The following is a 23,426-nucleotide window of genomic DNA, read 5'->3' as shown; positions in this document are numbered from 1 at the left end:
TCAACTTCACTAATCATCAGAGAAATGCAAATCACAACCACAGTAGGTTAACATGTTACACCAGTCAGAATGGCTACTATTAAAAAGTCAAAAAATAACAGATGCTGGTAAAGCTGAGAAAAGGGAATGCTTATACACTGCTGGTGGGAATGTAAATTAGTTCAGCCACTGTGGAAAGCAGTTTGGCAATTTCTCAAAGAACTTAAGGCAGAACAACCGTTTGATCCAACAATCCCAATTTTGGGTATATACTTAAAGGAATATGAATCATTTTACCTTAAAGACGCATGCATGCTTATGTTCATTGCAGCATTATTCGCAATAGCAAAGACATAGAATCAACCTGAATATCCATCAGTGGTAGACTGGATAAATAAAATGAGGAAACATATATACCACGGAATACTATACAGTCATAAAAAACAATGAAGTAATGTCTTTGCATCAACATGGATGGAGCTGGGATTCATTATCCTAAGCAAACTAACACAGAATAGAATACTAAACACCACATGTTTTCACGTATAAGTGGGAGCTAAACACTGAGTATACAAGGAACCAAAGATGCGAACGGCAGACACGAGGGCCTACTTGAGGGTGGAGGGTAGGAGAAGGGTGAGGATTAAAATCTACCTGATGAATACTATGCTTATTACCTGGGTGATGAAATAATCTGTACACCAAATTCCCACAATACACAATTTATCTATACAACCAACCTGCAACTGTAGCTCTAAAACTAAAACAAAAGTTAAAGAGAAAAGTCAGGCTTCAAATATTTCAGGAACATTTATCATAGGAAGGATTATTAATAAGTACCAGATCTGTTCTCAAGGAGATCTCAATCTAGTTGGGAAGACTAAGTAACAAATAAGTATGAACATGAACAAATATGAACATGAACAAATAAGTATACAATATAGAACAGTGCAATAAATGGTATGGAACATGTTTTACAGAAATATGAGAGGAGGGAACACTCCTGAGGAAAGGTGACCAGTTAAGTCTTTACATTAAAGTTGAAAGTCAAGGCTCATGCATAATAGATACAATTTGAGTAGATCGAGAAGAGGTGGGAGTTATCTTTAGAATTGAGTTTTTTGTTAGTGATGACTTCAGTGAAAAAAAGGGAAAAAAAGAAGAGCACAATATGTGGTAATCTGGGTTCACTCTTCATAAAGTTCCAGGTTCTATTCCCAAAATAAGGATTGCTTATGCTGCTGAATTTGAATAAAGATCAAAACAAATTTGTTTGCATTCTTCTGCTCAATCTGCTTTCAATGATCTGGAAGTTCCATATAAGGAGAGATGTTCACTCCTTTTGAAATAAAATTAAATTTTTAGAATGAGAATTTATGTAACACCTCTATCCTTTCTACAAACAATTCAGTAGGCATTAAGTAATCTTCGTAGGGCAGCCAATATCAACAACTGTTCTTAGCAACAACGTGCTATTGCTCCTTAACCCAAGGGGTGCTGGGAATTACCTTGGCAACTTGTTGCCTTTGTAACTGGCCTATACCTTCATTAATCCAGACTAGTCCTATTTTTAAAACATCTGTGTTATATAAATCCAAATGATATTAATAACACAGCACATGAATAATTGATTGCTTTTTATACTTAACATTTAGCAAATGTCCATGATCCTCAAGGATACCAGTGTTAAATGTGCTTAAAGTGTTAAAGAAAATGGTGAAGTTTCTGCAGTTTGATTAATTGACACCCTAATGACATGACCTCTTCAACTGCTGAGATGCTAACTATGCAAAGGTGAGAGTGTGTGAGAGCAGAATTAGAATTATCTCGGATTAGGCCAAGAAAGAGGTCACTATCTAATTTAATGGCACAGTCAATAGCTTATCATGGGATCAAGGTTTGCAGACTTTCTTTTAATTATGAATTTTCATCTGATTCTCACAATTTATAGTTCCTTAATGATTTGACAATAAAATTGTTACATTGAAAAGTCAATGAAAGGGAAACAAACAAGATAAATTAGTCTTTTGTTTGTTTCCAAATTTTCCTAGGGTGATTTTCACAACTCCATGCACACTTGAATTTTTGCTTTCTATCTCATTCCTTATTTTTAAACTTAAAAGCTCTCCCTCCAGCTTCATTGCTATCTGTCTAGATGCCCGTCACCATCCAGTTCCCAGTGGAAATTCCTCTAAACCATGAACCCTTCAGTGAACTCCTTGGTTGGAAGTAATCTCTCCCCTCTGGGAAATCTCTTGATATTTGATTTTTCTTGTTTTAGCTTCTTGTGCTTGTACAGTATGTTTATCATTTCATAGCATTCTTATATTAATCACATTTTTAAAAATTATAAAGTCTAATACAAAACATTCCTTAATTTTGATAAATATTATTTGGTTATGCAAGATGTTACCGTAAAGGAAGCCAGGCGAAGGGTATATGAGGACTTTCTGTACTATTTTTTCAACTCTTCAGTGAGTAAAATTTTTAAAAAAACCTTCTTAATAGAACATGTAATTAGTTATTATACTTAATTTAAATGGAATTTTTGAGGTCAGCCGAAAAGATGGTGTTACACAATTAGAGGTGTGCAGGAGGGGACAAACAATATACTTTCCTGAAGCACTTAAATGAAGGTGGAATGATGAAAACATAAAACACTCCAAAAAAGAGAAATCACTTGTTTCAAAATTATCAATCCACAACTTTTTTGAGGTCATTTACTGACCAAATGTTCTTTCTCAGATTTTTTTTTTTCCTCGAGACCAAAGTTAGGGCGCTAAAATCTTTGTTGAGAAAATGTAAATATTAATGAATAGATTGTCACAGATCAAAAAATGGAATTTTGCTGAAATGAACTTAACTTTTTCCATAAACGTAACTTTCATGTAAGAAATATGTTTAAAGGGATATGAGTACATTAAAAAATAATTAATTCAACAAAACCTGAAAAATAAGCAAACTTACAAATACCACATAAATGGACAAAAAAAAAATCTGACATCTGCAGTTGGTCCATTCCTTAAAATAAGGCAATCTGTGCAGCCCATTTCTGTAACTCTTTTGCAGACTCCTAAAATTAAAGATGGGCTGTTTGGTTTATTGGTAATTGCAACAGAAGCAGAATGGTCTTATGTTTGCCAGTCCACAAACTCCGTTGATGTTTATCCACTCACGGCAGTGCCAGCCTGCTGCATTATTTCAGCTTGCGACGTTCCTCGATGAAAAAACAGCAGCTGCTCCCTCAAAATAAACTTGTTTCTGTTTATGCTGTCAGCAGAAAGCTGTTTTAAAAAATCATTAGCTGCATCATGCTGTTGCGGTATGTTAAATTGTGAAGCATAAAGAATCATTCCTGAAAGACAAGTGCCATGCTACCTCCGTACCTTCATTGCATAGTGTTTCTTTCTACTGAATAATTCAACTGCAGGTAAGATTGGTCACCTCAGGTGTTCTGATAGAATGTTAATGATGCCAAGATTGTTGATTGAAGCCCCTTCCAGGTTAGTGAATTCTGCACAAAGGAAAATATGTGAAAAACGCTACACTAAGATTCGGGTACTTGACACTGATGCTAGCTCTGCCAACCGCAATCTATATGACCTTGGATACTTCTCTTGATCAACTGGAGCTTCATTTTCTCCATTTGATTCAAAAGGTTTCTTAAAACTTCACACTTAATCATACAGTGTTTCTACTCTTAGTATTTTTCATCAGTTTTGGAAATGCATGGCTGATATAAATATATTCCAACTCTGGGTAAATTACACAAAGCATTATTTTACTAAAGTAGTCAATAAAGATATCTTTTTATTAAAAGAGTGACACATTTATTTTTTTGTTAACTTAAATATCTGAAAGTGTATTTTGAATTTTTTTCCACTGATAGATATTGCTAAAATAAATTATAGTAGAGCTATAAAATAAATTACCATACCATTAGTGTGGCATCCATCAGAAAATTGTATTGAATTCATTAGAATGTTGTATGAACTGACATAGAACATCACAAAGAGTCATTAGTTTAAAAGAAAACAAGTAGAAAATAGGTTATATGAAGCTTGTCCCATTTTTGTAACGTATGTGTGTATATATATAGATATGTTTGTGTAAGTATGTGTATATATATTATATATACAACATTCTGAAGTAAGATATGCCACATTATTTTAAAATGTCTTCCTCAGGAGGAGGGAATAATATAGAAGATATCCATTTTTATGTATTGTACCTTTGTAATATTTGAAGGTCTATTGTCAGCATATATTACTTTTATAATCGGAAATGACTATGGAACATTAAAATATTTTAGTGAGAATATAATCATATAGTCAATTTTTTGAAGTATAATTTTAAGTGTAAATTTTTATGCGTTTTGAGAAATATATGCCTTTGTGCCACCATCAACCTGAACAGTGTCCTAGGGGCCTTTGTGGTTAATCTTCCCACCCTCCCTTTGGTCCCAGACAACCACTGATCTTATTTCTCAATTAATTTTGCTTTTTTGAAATTTTAACACAAATGGAACCATCCAGTAGCCTCTTTGTTTCTATCTTCTTTTGGTCAGTATATTGAGTTTTAGATTCATCTGTGTTGTAGTGTGAACCAGTAGTTTGTTCCATTTAATCAAATGCTCCATTGAGGGAATATTTCATAATTGCTTTTCCATGCACCTCCTGATGAATATTTCCATTACGTCTACCTTTTTATTATTCTAAATAAAGCTGCTAGAAACATTCAGGTATAAGTCTTTTTTTTATAGGGAAATGATTTCTTTCTCTTGGTTATATACCTACGACTAGAATTGCTTAGTAAGAGTAGAAGTGTGTTTAACTTTACAATAAATTGCTGAAGAGTTTCACAAAGTTGCTGTAGCATTTTGCACCACAACCAGAAATGAGTGAGAGTTTCAATGGCTTCATACACCTATCAACATTTGATATTGTCAGCTTTTTAAATTTTAGCTATTCCTATGAATACCTACTGGAATTTCTGTATAGCTTAAATTTTATTCCTCTTGTGATAAAAGGTGCTGGCCATCTATTCACATGTTATTAACAGATTATTTTGTGAATTGTCCATTCAGGTCATTTTCCCAATAAAAAATGGCATGTTGTCTTTTTATTATCTAGTTATAAGAGCTCTTACTTTTTAAGTTATGTGTGTGTTGCAAGCATTTTCTTCTTCCCTGTGGTTTGCCTTTTCATTTTCTTGACAATAACTTGAAAAGTTGAATATTTTATTTTTTATGAACTCCAGTTGTTCATTTTCTTCTAATGTTAGTGCTTTTGTGGTCTAAGAAATCTTTGCCTACCCAAAGGTTGTAAATATTATTTCCTATGTTTTCTTCTAGAAGTTTTATAATCTAAGCTTTGTGTTTAGATCTTTTTTATTTTGTTTATCAGAACACGTGACATTATATTTCCAGTGAAAATGTAGTACTTTTAACGTAAAAATAATTCTAAAAATCCCTTCTAAATTGATCTCATGATAGTGTTCGCAAAAGGTAGGACTTTGAAAATAGCGTGGCTATCTGGGTCCATTTATCTCAAGGAAGAAGGCTGCATTTAAAATTGTATTCTTAGCCTACCTGTGAAGAAGGAAAGTTCTTTTTTGTGTTTTGTTTTGTTTTGGCCTCATCTTATCTTTTCATACAAAAACATCCTTCAGTATAAGAAGGATGGAAGTCATGAAAGTAAAGAGAAGTTTTTCCACAAAGATTGAGCAGATACTTGAATAATATACCTCTGATAATTCCAGAAGGACAAAGAAGAGTGACCATTGCATTTTTTAAAATTTTATTGTCTATCTTAAAGTATACAACATGATATTTTAAGATATATATGTTGGTGTGTCTATATATGTATATATTAGAATGGTTATTATAGTGGAACAAATTAGCATATCTATCATCTCGCATGGCTACCTATTTCTCCCTCTGCGGCAAGAGAAGCTACAATCTACTCATTTGGCAAAAATCCTAAATATAATACACTATCATTAACTGTAGCCTTCGTGTTGTAGATTAGATCTTTCAGTGTTTTCATCCTATATATTTACTACTTTGTATCCTTTACTCCCATCTCTCCATTTTCCACCCACTCCCCTAACATCCCAACTCTGGTAAACCTCTGTTTTATTCTCTTATCTCTATGTATTTAATCCATCAATCTACTCTCTCTCCCTCTCTCTCTCTCTCTCCTCCATTTATTTAATTCTACATATGAGTGGGATCATGCAATATTTTCTTTCTGTCTCTGGCCTATTTCACTTAGGATAATGTACTTCAGGTCCATCCATGTTGTAAATTTAATGATATCAAGTGGTGCTTTTTTTTTTTTTTTGAGACACAGTCTCACTTTGTTGCCCAGCCTGGAGTGCAGTGGCATGATCTTGGCTCACTGCGACCTCCACCTCCCAGGTTCAAGCGATTCTCATGCCTTAGCTTCCCCAGTAGCTAGGATTACAGGTGCATGCCACCACACCCAGCTAATTTTTGAATATTTAGTAGAGACAGGATTTCACTCTGTTCGCTAGGCTGGTCTTGAACTCCTGGCCTCAAGTGATCTGCCTGCCTCAGCATCCCAAAGTGCTGGGATTACAGGTGTGAGCCACCACGATCAGCCCCTAAAGTGGTGCTCTTAACAAGAAATTATTGGTGGAATGATGTCACAATTCAGACTGCAGTAAATTGAGTAGTCAATGAGTAGTAGGAAAAGGACTTCCTAAAAGGAAAAAGTATTGGATATGATTATAAGTAGCTTTGTTCATATTTCATAGTGATTAAAAGCTTTCCTTGTCCTTAAATATTCGTGCATGTCACAGTACATATTTTATACAAGGGACAGTATTTGTCCTTAAGTTTTTGTGCTTGAAATGGTAGGTTTTTAATCAATCTTCAAAAAAGTAGGACATGCAAAAATGAGCTAGAAGCTACTGCATTTACTGTTATTTGATAACAGTATTATTTGATAAAATATTAGTTTATCAAACTATTATTTGATAAAATATAGCTGTAAGAATAACCTGACGTAGAACTTTTGGGAAAATAATATCACACAAGGAATTAAACAACTAGAAAGTTTCACCACTATAGCACTTCTTTAGAAGCTTTAGTCTGTTTGGATTTTTAAATTGATATTCTACCAAAAGGTGACTAAGGATACTTACTGTTTGAGCCATCAGACAGTGTATCTGATGGCACTGCACAATAGACTCTGGCATTGGACTAGATTATCGAAGTGTGGACTACGAATAGAAGAGAACAGCTGTGAAAGCATCGTTAATCAAGGTGCTTTGTAGATGACTGGTTATTGGACACGCAATTCATATGCCCCTTCATTCAGTTTCCTAGGAGAAAATGTATCAGTAACATGATAGGGTGAGTTAGCATACCAGAAATAAGATAAATTATACCTTATGCTGAGAACAAATTCCAGTACAACTATTTGTGAATTTATGGGTGATTGAAAATTTGATTTGAAAAAAATGCATGTTGACTATGGAAGTATTATTATGTTTTCTTATTTTTTTTACTGAGGTAATTTCACCAACTGAAACCAATACTTGTTGGATAATGTCTTGTTCAATGAAGGTCTTTTAAAATGGAACGTAATAGAATATATTAGGTGAGTTGACCTTGTGAAATCAAGGAGTCAATTATAACTATTACAGTAACTTCAATTAAATAGTAGTCTATAATTTATTTACCTTTGTTCTTCCTTCTTTATCCCCTGACTGACCAGACTGATGAATGGCATATATTGTGATCTACAAAATAGCACATCTGATAGCACTGCACAATAGAATCTGATTGTGCAGAATCTAGTAATAAGCCAGACCAATGCAAAGTTAACCTCATGATTCTCACATCTTAAAATATTATCTGGAAAGATTACCACAATGATTTGTCTTGAATGAATTCCATCCTTATTCTTTCTCTGCAGAGTGCTGACTGAATTTAAAGCTTCTTTTTTCACTTATTATTTGTGGTCATTTCTATGTTTGAACATTTGCATATATGTCCAGGAATGTATGTTATATTATCCATCAAGTAAAAATAGTGATTCATTTATAAAGTACTTAAGTCAGAATCTATCCCAGTATTAGATGCAGAATCTAGTCAGCAGTTTCATCTTTGATAGATTGTGTTGTCAGAGCTTTCAATGAATTGGCAATTTCTACTTGTAAGCAGTCTTCTAGAAAAGATGAAAGTATTCACAAGACCTTAAGCAAGTATCTGATCATCCAGTTATCTTGTATTTATAGCAGTAAGTTTAATTATAATAAAGCCACACAATTTAAAGTGCAGGTCTCAGTTTGTGACTATTTTAACATAATTGAAAAATGCCATCTAAGTGATTTTCATGTTTATATTTACCATTTAACATAGACTATGTTTGAATTCTCCTACACAGAGTTAGAAATAATCCTCAAGCTTTCTTTAAGAAAGAAATACAAGAAGACTTGTTTCATGATTATATTTATTAAGCTAGTTTGTCATTTAATATGGATTAAGTGGGCCGGGTGCAGTGGCTCACACTTGTAATCCCAGCACTTTGGGAGGCTGAGGCAGGCGGATCACGAGGTCAGGAGATCGAGACCATCTTGGCCAACATGGTGAAACCCTGGCTCTACTAAAAATACAAAAAATTAGCTGGGCGAGGTGGCACGTGCCTGTAGTCCCAGTTACTCAGGAGGCTGAGGCAGGAGAGTCGCTTGAACCCAGGAGGCAAAGGTTGCAGTGAGCTGAGATTGTGACACTGTAGTCCAGCCTGGTGACAGAGGGTAACTCCATCTCAAAAAAAAAAAAAAGTATTAAGTGGCTATTTCACGTTAGTCATTGTGTGAGGTATTCTATTCTCTTTGCTTCTATGGATACAAACTGTCCTGGTTTTCAACCTAGTTTTTGTTTTATCCTATTTCACTTTGCCTTTTGTCTCTGTCTTTGTGTGTTGATTTTTCCTGGGAGCACGTCTTAGACCCTCTCTTTTTCTCACCCAGCTTCCACAGGTGATTGCATCAGTTCTCATTTTCTGGGAAAAGAAGCAACATAACACAATAGATGAGCCTTGAGTTTTGGGTATTCAGGGTTTGGGATAGCATATAGGTCTATTGTCTCCTGCCTGACTTGAAGCCAATTAATTATAACATCTTAGCTTTCCAGTTTCTTCATCAGTATTTTGAAGGACCAGTCTTATGGGCTGGTTATAAGGATTCAGTGTGTTCCTATACAATCCGGTATTTTCCTATCGTTGTACTCATCACAGAATGTTATAATGGCCGCTTCATTGTCTGTGTTTTTGTCAAGACCCTGTGCTTTAGGAGCAATGGAAGCAGGGTTTATTTATATTTTTATAATTCAATCCCTAGTACTTAGATCTTCAGCATAGGAGATACTCAGTAAATGTTTATTGAATTCATGGTGATAGATGGTTGCAAAAGGGCCCTATCCCTAAGCATTTCACAGTGTGAAAGGAGAGACATATTGGTAAACAAATAATTATAATACTGTTAAACTATTTTAATAGAAATATGAACAAAACATGGCAGGCTGGGCTGGTTGTGGAATCCTAGGACTGGGTGACCCTAGCAACTGCTGGATAGGATTTGGCTCAAGATTCTTCATCAAGCTTGTTGTAAGGTACAAGCTACTAATAGAGACCTAGAGAGGTCTACAGTTCTTGAGTAGGTTGCTTGATCCTTGAACTTATTTAATACAAGAATGACACTTTATGAATTAGAAAAGTTAAGAAAAGCAGAGAATGTATAGGGACACAGACATGGAAAGGCACCCCACTTTGTGGAGACGCAGTTAATATTTTGGAGTGGCTGGAATGCAGTGTGTTTCTGAAGCAGTAGGGCAATGTGCAGCTGGAAAACTTGTGATGAGGAACTTAAACTTGATCTCATAGAAAACAGAAGGATCATTACCATTGAAATCAAATGATGAAAAGACTGTCATAAATGTAGAAATGATATTGTGAGAAAATGCTTAGGCCTAGCCAGAAATGCGTGGAGAAATACCTCTCTTGTTCTACTTGGAGAATGAGATGTAGCCTTCAGAAGGGAATCAGTCAAGAGAAGACAACTTGTCATTTCAAATTTTAGCTTAGCAAAGAGCTTTTCCGGGTCTCATGTTAAATCCATTTCAATGATAGAAGCTTTGGTGTTAATCAGCAGCTCCAGCCTTAATTATCTAAAACAGGACAAATCTTGTTCTGAAATCTTGTTCTGAAAGCATAATGTAAGAGGTTAGGAAGGTAGGTTTCAGGGGAGGATGAATAAGCTTATTGATGCATGGTAATTGTCTTTGCAGCTATCTTGCAAATGAATTACACTTTGCACCCTCCCACTTCCTCTTTGGGGCAGTTTTTAACCAACAGACTTATTTTATAAGGCTTGTAAAAATTATTGCATTGCTCCATTTCAACAGCAGTAGGGGCTTATTAGCCAGATGTTATTGCTTGATTCCATCATTCTTTTAAGAAATTTCTTTGGAGACTTATTTCTCCACTTTTCAAGTGGTTATGGTAGAATTAATTATCAAGATGCCAAGTCTCTCCTGGTTAGCTGGTGGGCATGTGACCCAAAGCTCAGCCAATCCCACTCTTCCTGAAATCTGAATATTTAGTAAAGTGATACAAGCAGAGGATGTGGTTGGATATGATTTATTTAAATCTGAGAGACCTGAAAAAGTTTATTGTTCTTGCTTCCACCTCTTCAGTCCCTGAACTTGCCAAGGTGTGTTTTTCCAGGTTTTCTTTCAATTTTGTAAGTTATTTTATCCAACCACTTCTATAAAATTATCTAGGTTGTAAGTTACCAAGAATTGTTTTCCACTGCTGAAAGTCAAACATCACTAATTTTATTTTTGTTAAACATTTTTCAAAACCTTAAAAAAGAAAACAAAGTATCTCAAATCTTGCTTTTAATAAGGCACCAAATTTCGGTTTTCAAAAGATCACTTCTTTCTCATTAAGTGCATACAAATTTTCACAGAAGACACAGTGGGTCATCGAGTAGCAGAATCTGAGAGATTTCGAGATTGAAAGGTGGTGTGGCATATGGTGGCTACACGTGCAGCTTCCCCAGGTGTGGCGTTGTGGTTAAAGTCCTTACTGCACCATTACCAACAATATGACTTTGGATGATCTCCTTATCCTTTAAGTTCCTCCATTTCTTTACCTGTAAAATGAGGCAAAGACATTTCATGTGCCATGCTTAGAGCAGTGCCCAGCACACGGTAAGAACTCAATAAATAAACTTTAGTCTCATGCTCCAGCTATGCTGCTATTTTATTTCAAATCTCAATTTTGAGCTGCTTGTGAGCAGAGGCATTGCTTTATCCATCTTTGTAATCCTATTTCTGAACCTAGTAAGTGTGCTTTTTCCCAGTGGCTACACTGTAATGAAACATCTGAAATTTGTTTTCATATATGTGTTGTAGTTATTGTATTGATATTTACACAGAAACCTGATATCAATAATAACATTGAAATCTTAGGGTCCAAACTTGCTGTCCTTCTACTGATCTCTACCGTACCATGGCTTTCAATGTTTATAAACTTATGTAATGATGTTTCATTGTTTATGTAATAATTTTTTGTTATGTAATATGTTTTCCCAGTTGATTGTGTTAGAATCCTCTGTGGAATAATTAAGAACCACCAGTGGTTCTTAACTTTGGCTGAATATTAAAACCAGCTGGAGAGCTTTCATATACACCAATTCCAGATTGCCAGCCCAGATAAATAAAATCTGACTCCTTGGGGAAGGAACCTGCATATCAGCATTTTCTCGTTTCCAGGTGATTCTAACTTGCATTCAGAACTGAATTACTGCTGTTTGAATTCTGTTGGAACATCCTAGTAAAAAGCCAGCAGGCCTCAACAGTGCAGAAGGCTTCTCTTTTCTTATTAAATATAAATATATATGTACATTTTAGAATTGAAGATTTTTGAATTTCAACTAAGTAATAAAGCTTAAAAAAAAGGCTGTTCTCTTACTCCCTCGATTTCATCATTGTGAGAAACGATATATATTTTTATTGAGAGCCAATAGAATTTGGAGGAGGGCACTTGAAAATTTACTGTACTTTTGTAGTTGGTGACGTCTGTGTGAACACGTAAGTCTCTTAAGAGGTCAGGATCTGCACGTTATCTGATTAGTTTTTGAGTACGTAGTCCATGAAAGTGCAGATGAAAGTTCTGTATAAATTTACATCAGGATCCATAGGGTTGGAAACAGAGAGATGGTTGGCATGTGTATATATATGTGTATATATATATATATATAGTGTCTATGTACTAGTGTTTACTAGTTTTCTTCTCTGGTACATAGATTAAGTTTAATGCCTTAATAACTTAACTTTTCAGACATTTGAAGACAGCTATCAACTAACTTCCAATTTTTCTTTTCTGTAGGATACACGTGAGCAATTACATGCATGACATGGTTTCTTGAACATTCAGTGTGCTCATTTCTACTCTGCTTAATTATAGGAGCTGATATTAACTGAGCGTTCACTGTGTGTCGAGCACTGTTCTAGGTCCTTATTATTTACTATGTAATTTAGTCCTCACAGCAATCTTATTGAGAGTAGCTCATTTTTTTGAAGATGAGGAAACTGAGGCACAGGTATGGTAAGACATGTTTAGAAACCTGCCCTAGGTCACACAGTTACTAAAGGGTGGATCTCATATTAAAATTCTGGAAATGCTGCATCATCAATTTGAGTCACTACACTGTAGTGATTTATGTTCTATGTGGTAATATATAATTAAATCTGTAAAAATGCAATCAAGATATCAATGCAGTGGAGGGTGTAGGTGAGTGAAAGGAAAATGTTCTTAAATTAGTTGAAAAAGAAGTTTTCAGGTTTTGGCATGCTATACAAAGCAAGAATTTCTCTAGTTTATTTTTTCCCTGAACAATTCATGGAATCCTTTGATACTGTTTTGTGTCTTAACTATAATGCCTGGAGCTATGAATTAAATAGAAAATCTACAAAACCTTTCTCAGTCTATGATACGATGTAATATAATTTTCAATCTGCTAGCAAATAGTTAAAAACTACTAACATAACACAGCCTTCATTTTGATCTGGCTGTGTGTGTGTGATCTTTAAAGACAATGCTTTAAGAAGTGACATCTAATGTAAGAGTCTCCAGAGTTTATCATACTTGCAGGTTAATCTTTTCTTTAATGCCTTAGGTACTCACAGGCAATGAGGCAGGATAAATATATCAATCTAGCACATCTGAAGTAACAGGCAGGGGAAGTCTGAGCTCAGCGGTGCAATGTGTCAAGAGAGAAGCTAAGCCTACCAGAATGTGCACTGCTGAATTTGGGCAGTTGGCCAATGCTTAACACTGCCAGAGAAGTGCAATTTTATTTTAATCATCTCTTCTTATGTCAAGGCCAAGAGCAGCATTTATACCAGCTTCAACTTCCCCATCAGTTACAACAATGTGCACTTCAGAGTTCTCAATGCAGGGAAGCTGAATTTGCATATTAATAGAGCAGAAAAATATATTTCTTCCTTTCATTTTTGTAAGGTGGGACAGAGAGATAATCACGGAAGCAAGGACTAGACATTTCCAAGCCTTTCAGTTCTAAAGCATACCAGGCTAGGCAGATAATGTTTGAATCATGAGGTCAAAATATAGCCAAACAATTTGGTGTACTAGAATCAGCACTTTAGAGGAGCAGACAAATTATGGAGGTGCATTTTTAAATAAAGAGGAGCTCCTTTGGGCCCAGTCTATTCTCTGAAGACTGGAACACATAGATTTGGTATATAGTCAGCATCTTAAGTAAAAATAGAAGCGAAAACTACCACATCTACTATTTTTGATGGGGCTAATCTCTCAAGTCTCCCTACAGTCTGACCATTTTTTTAATCAATGAGTTTTCTAGATTAGAACAGTTATTTGTACTTAGGCGTATGCAGCCTTAATTAAGGGTGACAAAGTGTAATTCGAAGAGCAACTCTAACACAGCTAATAAAATCTTCAAGGGAATTGAGTTAAATAAAATACATTGACATTTTCACCTGATTCTGTCACATATTTTTCCTAATTCTCTTTTCTCTGCTCTCTGATATCCTATAACATATCACATGCATAGTTCAGATTTTTCATCCAAGGTCAAGCTCAACCTTTCTACTTCACCTTCCATAGTCCTGATAGAACTTTATTCTTCATAAATCTTGGTCATATTCTGCCATTCTTTCCTTTTACTTCTTTTGAAATTAATACATTTTATTATAATGTAGAAGCATCTTTTAAAACTTCAGTTAACAATGTGTTTATCAAATTGTTTAACTTTTTTTCTTACATTTGTCATTTACAATTTACATGATAGCTAATGTGTTTATGTTTTTGTTTTGAAAACTATCTTGACTTGTGGCTACTAAAATTCTTGGGGTTATGGACCTGATATGAGCCATGATGTCCTTTGCTTGATGCTTGAAACTTTCTGCAATATTCCTTCAGGTTTGCCAGTATACCTTAAAGGTGGGTGGCTTATTACCCCCACAATGTAGTCTAAGTTATATGGATTAATGTCATTCATTGTACATACATATTCGTTGAAAAAATACTTTCTGTCAGCTGGTCCCAATTGTCTTCGATGATAGATAAAGTTTAAAACCTCATCCATCTTGCAAGATTTCAGATATTTGAAAACAACTGTCATTCTCCCCATTCTCTATTTTTTTTTCCATTCTCTAGGATGGACATGGCAATTTCTATATATGATATGGTTTCATGATTATTTGAGATAATACTATACTAGTTACTCTCTTTTAAATATGGGCCAATTTTTCCACGTGTATCGTAGACACAGAAATGTGATACTCAGATCCCTCTTCAATTTGCTGCCCAGGTGAGGTCAGTGAGGTAATAGACAGCCTCGAGTTAGTTACTTTGGGGTCAGCCTTACCCACAGAGCACCACCTTAACTGAAGCTACGCACTTCCCAGGGCAGCCCACATCCTTTGACTTTTTTCTTCTGCCTAATACTGTTTCCTCTCTCTCCACATATGTTGCTCCTTAATAAATATCTTGTAGTTCACATTTGGTCTTATTGTCTGCTTCCAGAGAACCTGTTCTAAGATGGTATTTATTTCTGCCTATATTTCTCTTTGCCCAGATTAGTTCAGAATGTTTTGAACCAAGGTCAGACTTTGGACTCATTTGTATTAAAAGTTATTTAAAAAATATTGAGCCTGGCTGGGTGCGGTGGCTCACTCCTGTAATCCCAGCACTTTGGGAGGCCGAGGCAGGTGGATCACGAGGTGAGGAGATCAAGACCATCCTGGCCCACATGGTGAAACGCCATCTCTACTAAAAAAAAAATACAAAAATTAGCTGGGTGTGGTGGTGCGTACCTGTAGTCCCAGCAACTCAGGAGGCTGAGGCAGGAGAATCGCTTGAACCTGGGAGGCAGAGGTTGCAGTGAGCTGAGATTGCACCACTGCACTCCAGCCTGGGTGACAGAGTGAAAATCTCTCTCAAAAAAAAAAAAAAAAAGAAAAAAAAAATTAACCCAAAATATTGGATTCCAGTTTGTCAGGACTGTTTTGGAGGTAATTTTACCATCCCGCATTTTTGCTACTTCCAGGTTCATGCCATCTTAACATATGATTGCCACCAATTACTTCTCAAGGTTTTTTTAGTAAAATAAAAACTAAAATCACCTCTTAAATAATGTTTAACCACAGTGTGAAATATATACAGAAAGGTGCACCAAAACAAAACTACGATTATTGTATGGGTAGATTCATATATCCATCATCCAGATTATGAAATAGAATATTCCCAGCACCTCAAAAGCCCTCCAAGCCACTAATTCTACACTTTTCTCCAAAGGTAACTTGCTTTCCTAGCTTTAACATCACAGATAAATTTTTTCTTTTTTATAAAGTACTTTTATATAAATTGAAACTTAAAGTAGATATTCCTCTGTGCCTGGGTCTATTCACTACAGGTTATGTCTATGAGATTAAAAAATATTATTGTGTAGCAACACTGCATTGCTTTTATTATTATACTGTATCTCAATTTATGAATATAGTTCAGTTTGTTCATTCTGTTTTAGATGGACGGTTTTCTAGTTTTTGATTATTTTGAAAATGTTGCCTTTTGGCGTATTTGGTATACTTAGTATGTTTCTGTTGGATGCATGAAATGCAGTTGACGGGTCATGGGATATGTCCCTGTGAGTCTTTGATAGATACTGCTGCTACTTTCCAAAGAAGTTGTACAATTCGCACTTCTCCCAGTGTAGGAGAGTTTCAGTGCCTAGTTTCTACTTGTTATTGTTAGTGTTTTTTTTGCCATTCTGGTGGCGAGTAGGTAGTTGCATGTTATAATTAATTTTAATTGCCTTTCATTAAAAATTAATGAAATAGAGTAGTTAGGTATTGAGCATTTTGATTTCCTCTTCTGTGAAGTTCTTGTAAATGTCTTTAACCATTTCTTTGTTTAAAACTGAATTATCTATTTTACCCTTTTGATTATCAGTAATGTTAATGTGGCTTACATTCAGTTACTTTGTTGATTATATGTATTAAAAATTCTCCTATGGGGGATGTTTTGGTAAAGTAGTAAAAAGAAAAAAAAAGACTGGGTACGGTGGCTCATGCCTGTAATCCCAGCACTTTGGGAGGCCAAGGTGGGCGGATCATGAGGTCGAGAGATGGAGACCATCCGGGTAGTAGAAACCCGTCTCTACTAAAAATACAAAAAATTATCTGGGCACGGTGGCATGCACCTGTGGTTTCAGCTACTCTGGAGGCCAATGCAGGAGAATCGCTTGAACCCAGGAGGCTGAGTTTATAGTAAGCTGAGATCGTGCCACTGCACTCCAGCCTGGGAGACCGTGTGAAAAAAATTTTAATAAGATGACATTGCTAAGATGGTCTATCTTGCTCTGTAATCTCATTTCAAAAACACAGTGTTTTTGTAAAGTGTGGTCCCAACAGGTGGACAATTCATGAACTTCTCATAAAAAGACAATTCTTTATGCAACACTGCCAAGAATGGGACTTCTTTTCACTTTCTTATAAATATGAAGCTCTCTTGTTGCTTATAAGTTTTTTTTTCATTTTGTATTTTCCAAGTGTGCATATTGTACACTTTTTGGGGATATGCTTAGTAATACTATATATGATTTTTCTGGAGGTTGATAACTTTGCTTCGAGTAGATTTTCTTTAAAAGAATGAACGGTTACATACTTTAAAAGTATTTTCCTGTAAACAATATATGTTTCATCTGCTATCTTAATTTTGGTTGTATTCTTTGATGTCAATGTATTTTGTATAATTATATGATATAGCTATATGGAATCATGTAGTATCAAATATTTCATGTGATTTAATAGTGCTAATCAATTTAAACCAATTTTAGTCATTTTTTTCCAAAAGATACTGCCAGATGCATATATTCAATGTGATTTCTTTGCCTGTCCAGTTACACAAAGTGGTACTCAGTTGTAGAACGTATTGTACCTTTTAACACATGATGTGTACATTCCGTGTAACAGAAAGGGCAACAGTAAAATAGTGATCTAAAGAAAAAAAGAAAACAAAACAATTGTTCCCACTCCGTGGCCTGCTTTGTAAGTTTTTAAATGTTTTCTATAATAATAAAACAATCAAAACAAAACACATAAAAAAATAAAAACAAAGAGGCTTTTAAAAATATTTATGAAGTTCAATGATCAACATTTTCCTTTATAGTTAGAGTTTCTTGTGTCCTGATAAGAAATCTTGGCCTACACAGAGGTCTCGAAGATATTTTATTGAAGCATTGTTGTTTTACCTTTCACATTTAGGTATATAAATAATCCCCCTAAAGTTGACACTGGTAAATGGTTTAAGATGATGGATCAATATTCTTTGTATTATATAGGCAAGCAATTTATTGAAAAGATTATTTGTTCCGCGCTAATTTGCTGTGCCAACTTCTATTTCCAGTTTGCTGAGGATTTTTCTTAATAATAAAGAGCTGTTAAATTTTACCAATGCTTTTTCTGTTTGTAGAGATGATAAAATATTTTTTGTCCTTTATTTATTAATGTGGTGAATCCTATTGGTTGATTTTTAATGCCAAGCCCACTTTGAGTTACTGGAATTAACTTGTTTATGTTTTTATCCTTTTTTATATGTCACTAGATTCAAATTCCTATTTATTTTTCTTTTCACTGTTGTGTTTAGATTCATGAGAGATTTTCATCTATGATGCTTGTTTTTTTTCTGGCAATGTTCTTGTCAGGTTTGGGTTTAGGAATTATGCTGGCTTTATAATATCACTTAGGAAGTGTGTTTTCTCACCTGTCTATTCTGTGAAAAAGTATATATACGTTCCTTTTTTTCTACTTTAAATGTGTATGAGAAAAAATCCAACAACATTAAACCTATCTGGGCCTGGAGTTTCCTTTGTAGAAAATATTTTAATTTTGAACTCAATTTTTTTTGACAAATAGAGTACTACTGACATTTTCTGTTTGTTTGTTTTTTTTGTGTGTAATGGTTTAGCTATGTTGTGTTTCAAGGAATTTTTTCTATTTTATCTAACTTTTCAATTATATCAACATAAAATTTTGTAATAGCTTCTTTTTAAATATATTATGTCTATAAAAAGATCACCTCTTTTTCTTTACTGATGTTGGTAATTTTTTTTTTTAAATTTTTTATATCTTTTTTCGTAACCTGTGATATTATGGTTTATCAATTTGTCTAGTTTTTTTCAAAGAGCCATTTTGGCTTTGTAGGCCTTTCATTATTTTATGTTTCTTATTCTGCTAATTAATTGATTTCTGCCCTTTTCTATATTATTTCCTTTCTTCTACTGTCTTAGGATTAAATTTTCTGTTCTTTCCTAGAAGCTCAAGTCTAGTAGCTAAAATTTGCTTCTTGAAATAGAAACTTGTATTGCATTCCATACCTTCTTCTTTTCTAATATATACATTTAAAGCTATATGTCACTTTAAGATCTGGCATAGTAACATCTCATAATTATTGAATGTTTAATTTCATTTTCATGTTCTTCAAAATATTTTTCTTTCCATTTTTATTTATTGTCTCACACATAAGTTAGATATGTTGCTAAATTCCAATATTTTGATTTTTTAATCTCTACTATTGATTTCCAGTTTAATTTTGTTGTTGTCAGAGAATATTCCCTGTATATTCCAAGTCTTTGAGATTTATTGAGACTTGCATGTATTCTGGCACATGTATTATTTTGTTAAATCATCCACATGTATTTGAGAGAAATATAAATTCTATAGTTATTGCATATAAATCATATAAGTATCAGTTAGGTCAGTTTGGGTAGTGTTGATCAAATATTCTATATCCTTATTGATTTTATGCCTGCTTACTGATTTTATTTCTACTTATTTTATGTCAGTTATTGACAGAGGAGTATTAAAATATCTAACCATGGTGGTGAATTGAGGTATTTCTCTTTTGATTGCTTGAAGCTGTGTTATTGATACGTGTGAATTTAGAATTATTGTCTTCTTGATGAAGTGACTTTTATCCTTTTTCTTACTAGAAATGTTTGTCTTTATTTCTAGCAACACATCTTGTCTTAAATATACTTTGATATTAACAATAGCTTCATTTTTGTTAATGATTGATGTATTTTTCCATTATTTTACTTTTCTTCATTATATGCATTTTTATTAAAGCATAGTTCTTAAGAAGACATAATTGTTTTTTTTCAAACAGTAGAATAATATTTTCCTTAAATTGTAGTCTTTAATCAACTTACATTTAATGTAATTATTGATATGTTTGGATTAAAGTCTACGGTCTGTGTATTTCCCCATCTGCCCTTCACACTAATTACTCCTCCTTTGTTCTTATTCTTCCTGGATATATAATTCTAAGTTGGCAATAGTTTTCATTGTGTGTAATGTGTACTTTAGCTGTGTATACAGTTTTCTCTTCTTTGATATTTACACTTTTATTATGATGTGCTTTCTTTTAACACTCCTGGTTTTACTGCGTTTCTGGAATATCTTGTCTTTAAAAATAAAAATTTAAAAATTATTGACCATTATCACTTAAAATATTTATTGTTCTCCATTTCTCCTGATACTCTAATGATATGTATGTACAGTCAGTTGACTGAATTAAAATAGTTTCTTACATGTGTTTTGTTGTTTATTTTATGTTTATGTGATTTCCTATTTACTAGTCTTTTCTTTTCCTTCTATTATATTTAGTCAGCTGGTAATTCATCCACCAAATTAGTTTGTTTATTTTTGAATTGAATAATAAATTGATTTTTAAGGACAATGTTTTTAATTTCACTTTAAGTTCTAGGGTACATGTGCACAACGTGCAGGTTTGTTACATATGTATACATGTGCCACGTTGGTGTGCTGCACCCGTTAACTCATAACTTACATTAGGTATTTGTCCTAATGCTATCCCTACCCTCTCCTGCAACCCCCCGGCAGGCTCCAGTGTGTGATGTTCCCCACCATGTGTCCATGTGTTCTTATTGTTCAATTCTCATCTATGAGTGAGAACATGTGGTGTGTGGTTTTCTGTCCTTGTGCTAGTTTGCTCAAAATGATGGTTTCCAGCTTCATTCACGTCCCTATAAAGGACATGAACTCAACTTTTTATGGCTGCATAGTATTCCATGGTGTTTATCTGCCACATTTTCTTAATCCAGTCTATCATTGATGGACATTTGGGTTGGTTCCAAGTCTTTGCTATTGTGCCGCAATAAACATACGTGTGCATGTGTCTTTAAAGCAGCATGATTTATAATCCTTTGGGTATATGCCCAGTAATGGGATGGTTGGGTCAAATGGTATTTCTAGTTCTAGATCCTTGAGGAATCACCACACTGTCTTCCACAATGGTTGAACTAGTTTACAGTCCCACCAGTACTGTAAAAGCATTCCTTTTTCTCCACATCCTCTCCGGCTCCTGTTGTTTCCTGACTTTTTAATGATGGCCATTCTAACTGGTGTGAGATGATATCTCATTGTGGTTTTGATTTGCATTTCTCTGATGGCCAGTGATGATGAGCATTTTTTCATGTGTCTGTTGGCTGCATAAATGTCTTCTTTTGAGAAATGTCTGTTCATATCCTTCACCCACTTTTTGATGGGATTGTTTGATTTTTTCTTGTAAATTTGTTTAAGTTCTTTGTAGATTCTGGATATTAACCCTTTGTCAGATGGGTAGATTGCAAAAATTTTCTCCCATTCTGTAGGTTGCCTGTTCACTCTGATGGTAGTTTCTTTTGCTGTGCAGAAGCTCGTTAGTTTAATTAGATCCCATTTGTCAATTTTGGCTTTTGTTGCCATTGCTTTTGGTGTTTTAGTCATGAAGTCCTTGCCCATGCCTATGTCTGAATAGGTTTTCTTCTAGGGTTTTTATGGTTTTAGGTCTAACATTTAAGTGTTTAATCCATCTTGAATTGATTTTTGTATAAGATGTAAGGAAGGGATCCAGTTTCAGCTTTCTACGTATGGCTAGCCAGTTTTCCCAGCACCATTTATTAAACGGAATCCTTTCCCCATTTCTTGTTTTTGTCAGGTTTGTCAAAGATCAGATGGTTGTAGGCATGTGGTATTATTTCTGAGGGCTCTATTCTGTTCCATTGATCTATATCTGTGTTTTGGTACAAGTACCATGCTGTTTTGGTTACTGTAGCCTTGTAGTATAGTTTGAGGTCAGGTAGCTTGATGCCTCCAGCTTTGTTCTTTTGGTTTAGGATTGACTTGGCCATGTGGGCTCTTTTTTGGTTCCATATGAACTTTAAAGTAGTTTTTTCCAATTCTGTAAAGAAAGTCATTGGTAGCTTGATGGGGATGGCACTGAATCTATAAATTACCTTGGGCAGTATGGCCATTTTCACGATATTGATTCTTCCAACCCATGAGCATGGAATATTCCTCCATTTGTTTGTATCCTCTTTTATTTCATTGAGCAGTGGTTTGTAGTTCTCCTTGAAGAGGTCCTTCACATCCCTTGTAAGTTGGATTCCTAGGTATTTTATTCTCTTTGAAGCAATTGTGAATGGGAGTTCACTCATGATTTGGCTGTTTGTTATTGGTGTATAGGAATGTTTGTGATTTTTGCACAGGATTTTGTATCCTGAGACTTTGCTGACATTGCTTATCAACTTAAGGAGATTTTGGGCTGAAATGATGGGGTTTTCTAAACATACAATCATGTCATCTGCAAACACGGACAATTTGACTTCCTCTTTTCCTAATTGAATACCATTTATTTCGTTCTCTTGCCAGATTGCCCTGGCCAGAACTTCCAACACTATGTTGAATAGGAGTGGTGAGAGAGGGCACCCCTGTCTTGGGCCAGTCTTCAAAGGGAATGCTTCCAATTTTTTCCCATTCAGTATGATATTGGCTGTGGGTTTTTCATAAATAGCTCTTATTATTTTGAGATACATCCCATCAATACCTAATTTATCGAGAGTTTTTAGCATGAAGCGCTGTTGAATTTTATCACAGGCCTTTTCTGCATCTATTGAGATAATCATGTGGTTTTTGTCTTTGGTTCTGTTTATATGCTGGATTACATTTATTGATTTGTGTATGTTGAACCAGCCTTGCATCCCAGGGATGAAGCCCACTTGATCATGGTGGATAAGCTTTTTGATGTGCTGCTGGATTCGGTTTGCCAGTATTTTATTGAGGATTTTTGCATTGATGTCCATCAGGGATATTGGTCTAAAATTCTCTTTTTTTGTTGTGTCTCTGCCAGGCTTTGGCATCAGGATGATGTTGGCCTCATAAAATGAGTTAGGGAGGATTCCCTCTTTTTCTACTGATTGGAATAGTTTCAGAAGGAATGAAACCAGCTCCTCTTTGTACCTCTTGTAGAATTTGTCTGTGAATCCATCTGATCTTGGACTTTTTTTGGTTGGTAGTCTACTAATTATTTCCTCAATTTCAGAGCCTGTTATCAGTCTATTCAGGGATTCAAGTTCTTCCTGCTTTAGTCTTGGGAGGGTGTATGTGTCAAAGAATTTATCCATTTCTTCTAGATTTTCTAGTTTATTTGCATAGAGGTGTTTATATTATTCTCTGATGGTAGTTTGTATTTCTCCTTCACTTATGAAGCTTAGTTTGGCTGGATATGAAATTCTGGGTTGAAAATTCTTTTCTTTAAGAATGTTGAATATCAGCCCCCACTCTCTTCTGGCTTTTAGAGTTTCTGCTGAGAGATCAGCTGTTAGTCTGATAGGCTTCCCTTTGTGGGTAACCCGACCTTTCTCTCTGGCTGCCCTTAACATTTTTTGCTTTGTTTCAACTTTGGTGAATCTGACAATTATGTGTCTTGCAGTTGCTCTTCTTGAGGAGTATTTTTGTGGCATTCTCTGTATTTCCTGAATTTGAATGTTGGCCTGCCTTGCTAGGTTGGCAGAGTTCTCCTGGATGA

The sequence above is a fragment of the Hylobates moloch genome, unplaced genomic scaffold, assembly GCF_009828535.3.
Source record: "Hylobates moloch isolate HMO894 unplaced genomic scaffold, HMol_V3 SCAFFOLD_16, whole genome shotgun sequence".
Classification (NCBI taxonomy): Eukaryota; Metazoa; Chordata; class Mammalia; order Primates; family Hylobatidae; genus Hylobates; species Hylobates moloch.
The sequence above is the reverse complement of the archived record's forward strand: the minus strand, read 5'-3'. Positions refer to the sequence as shown.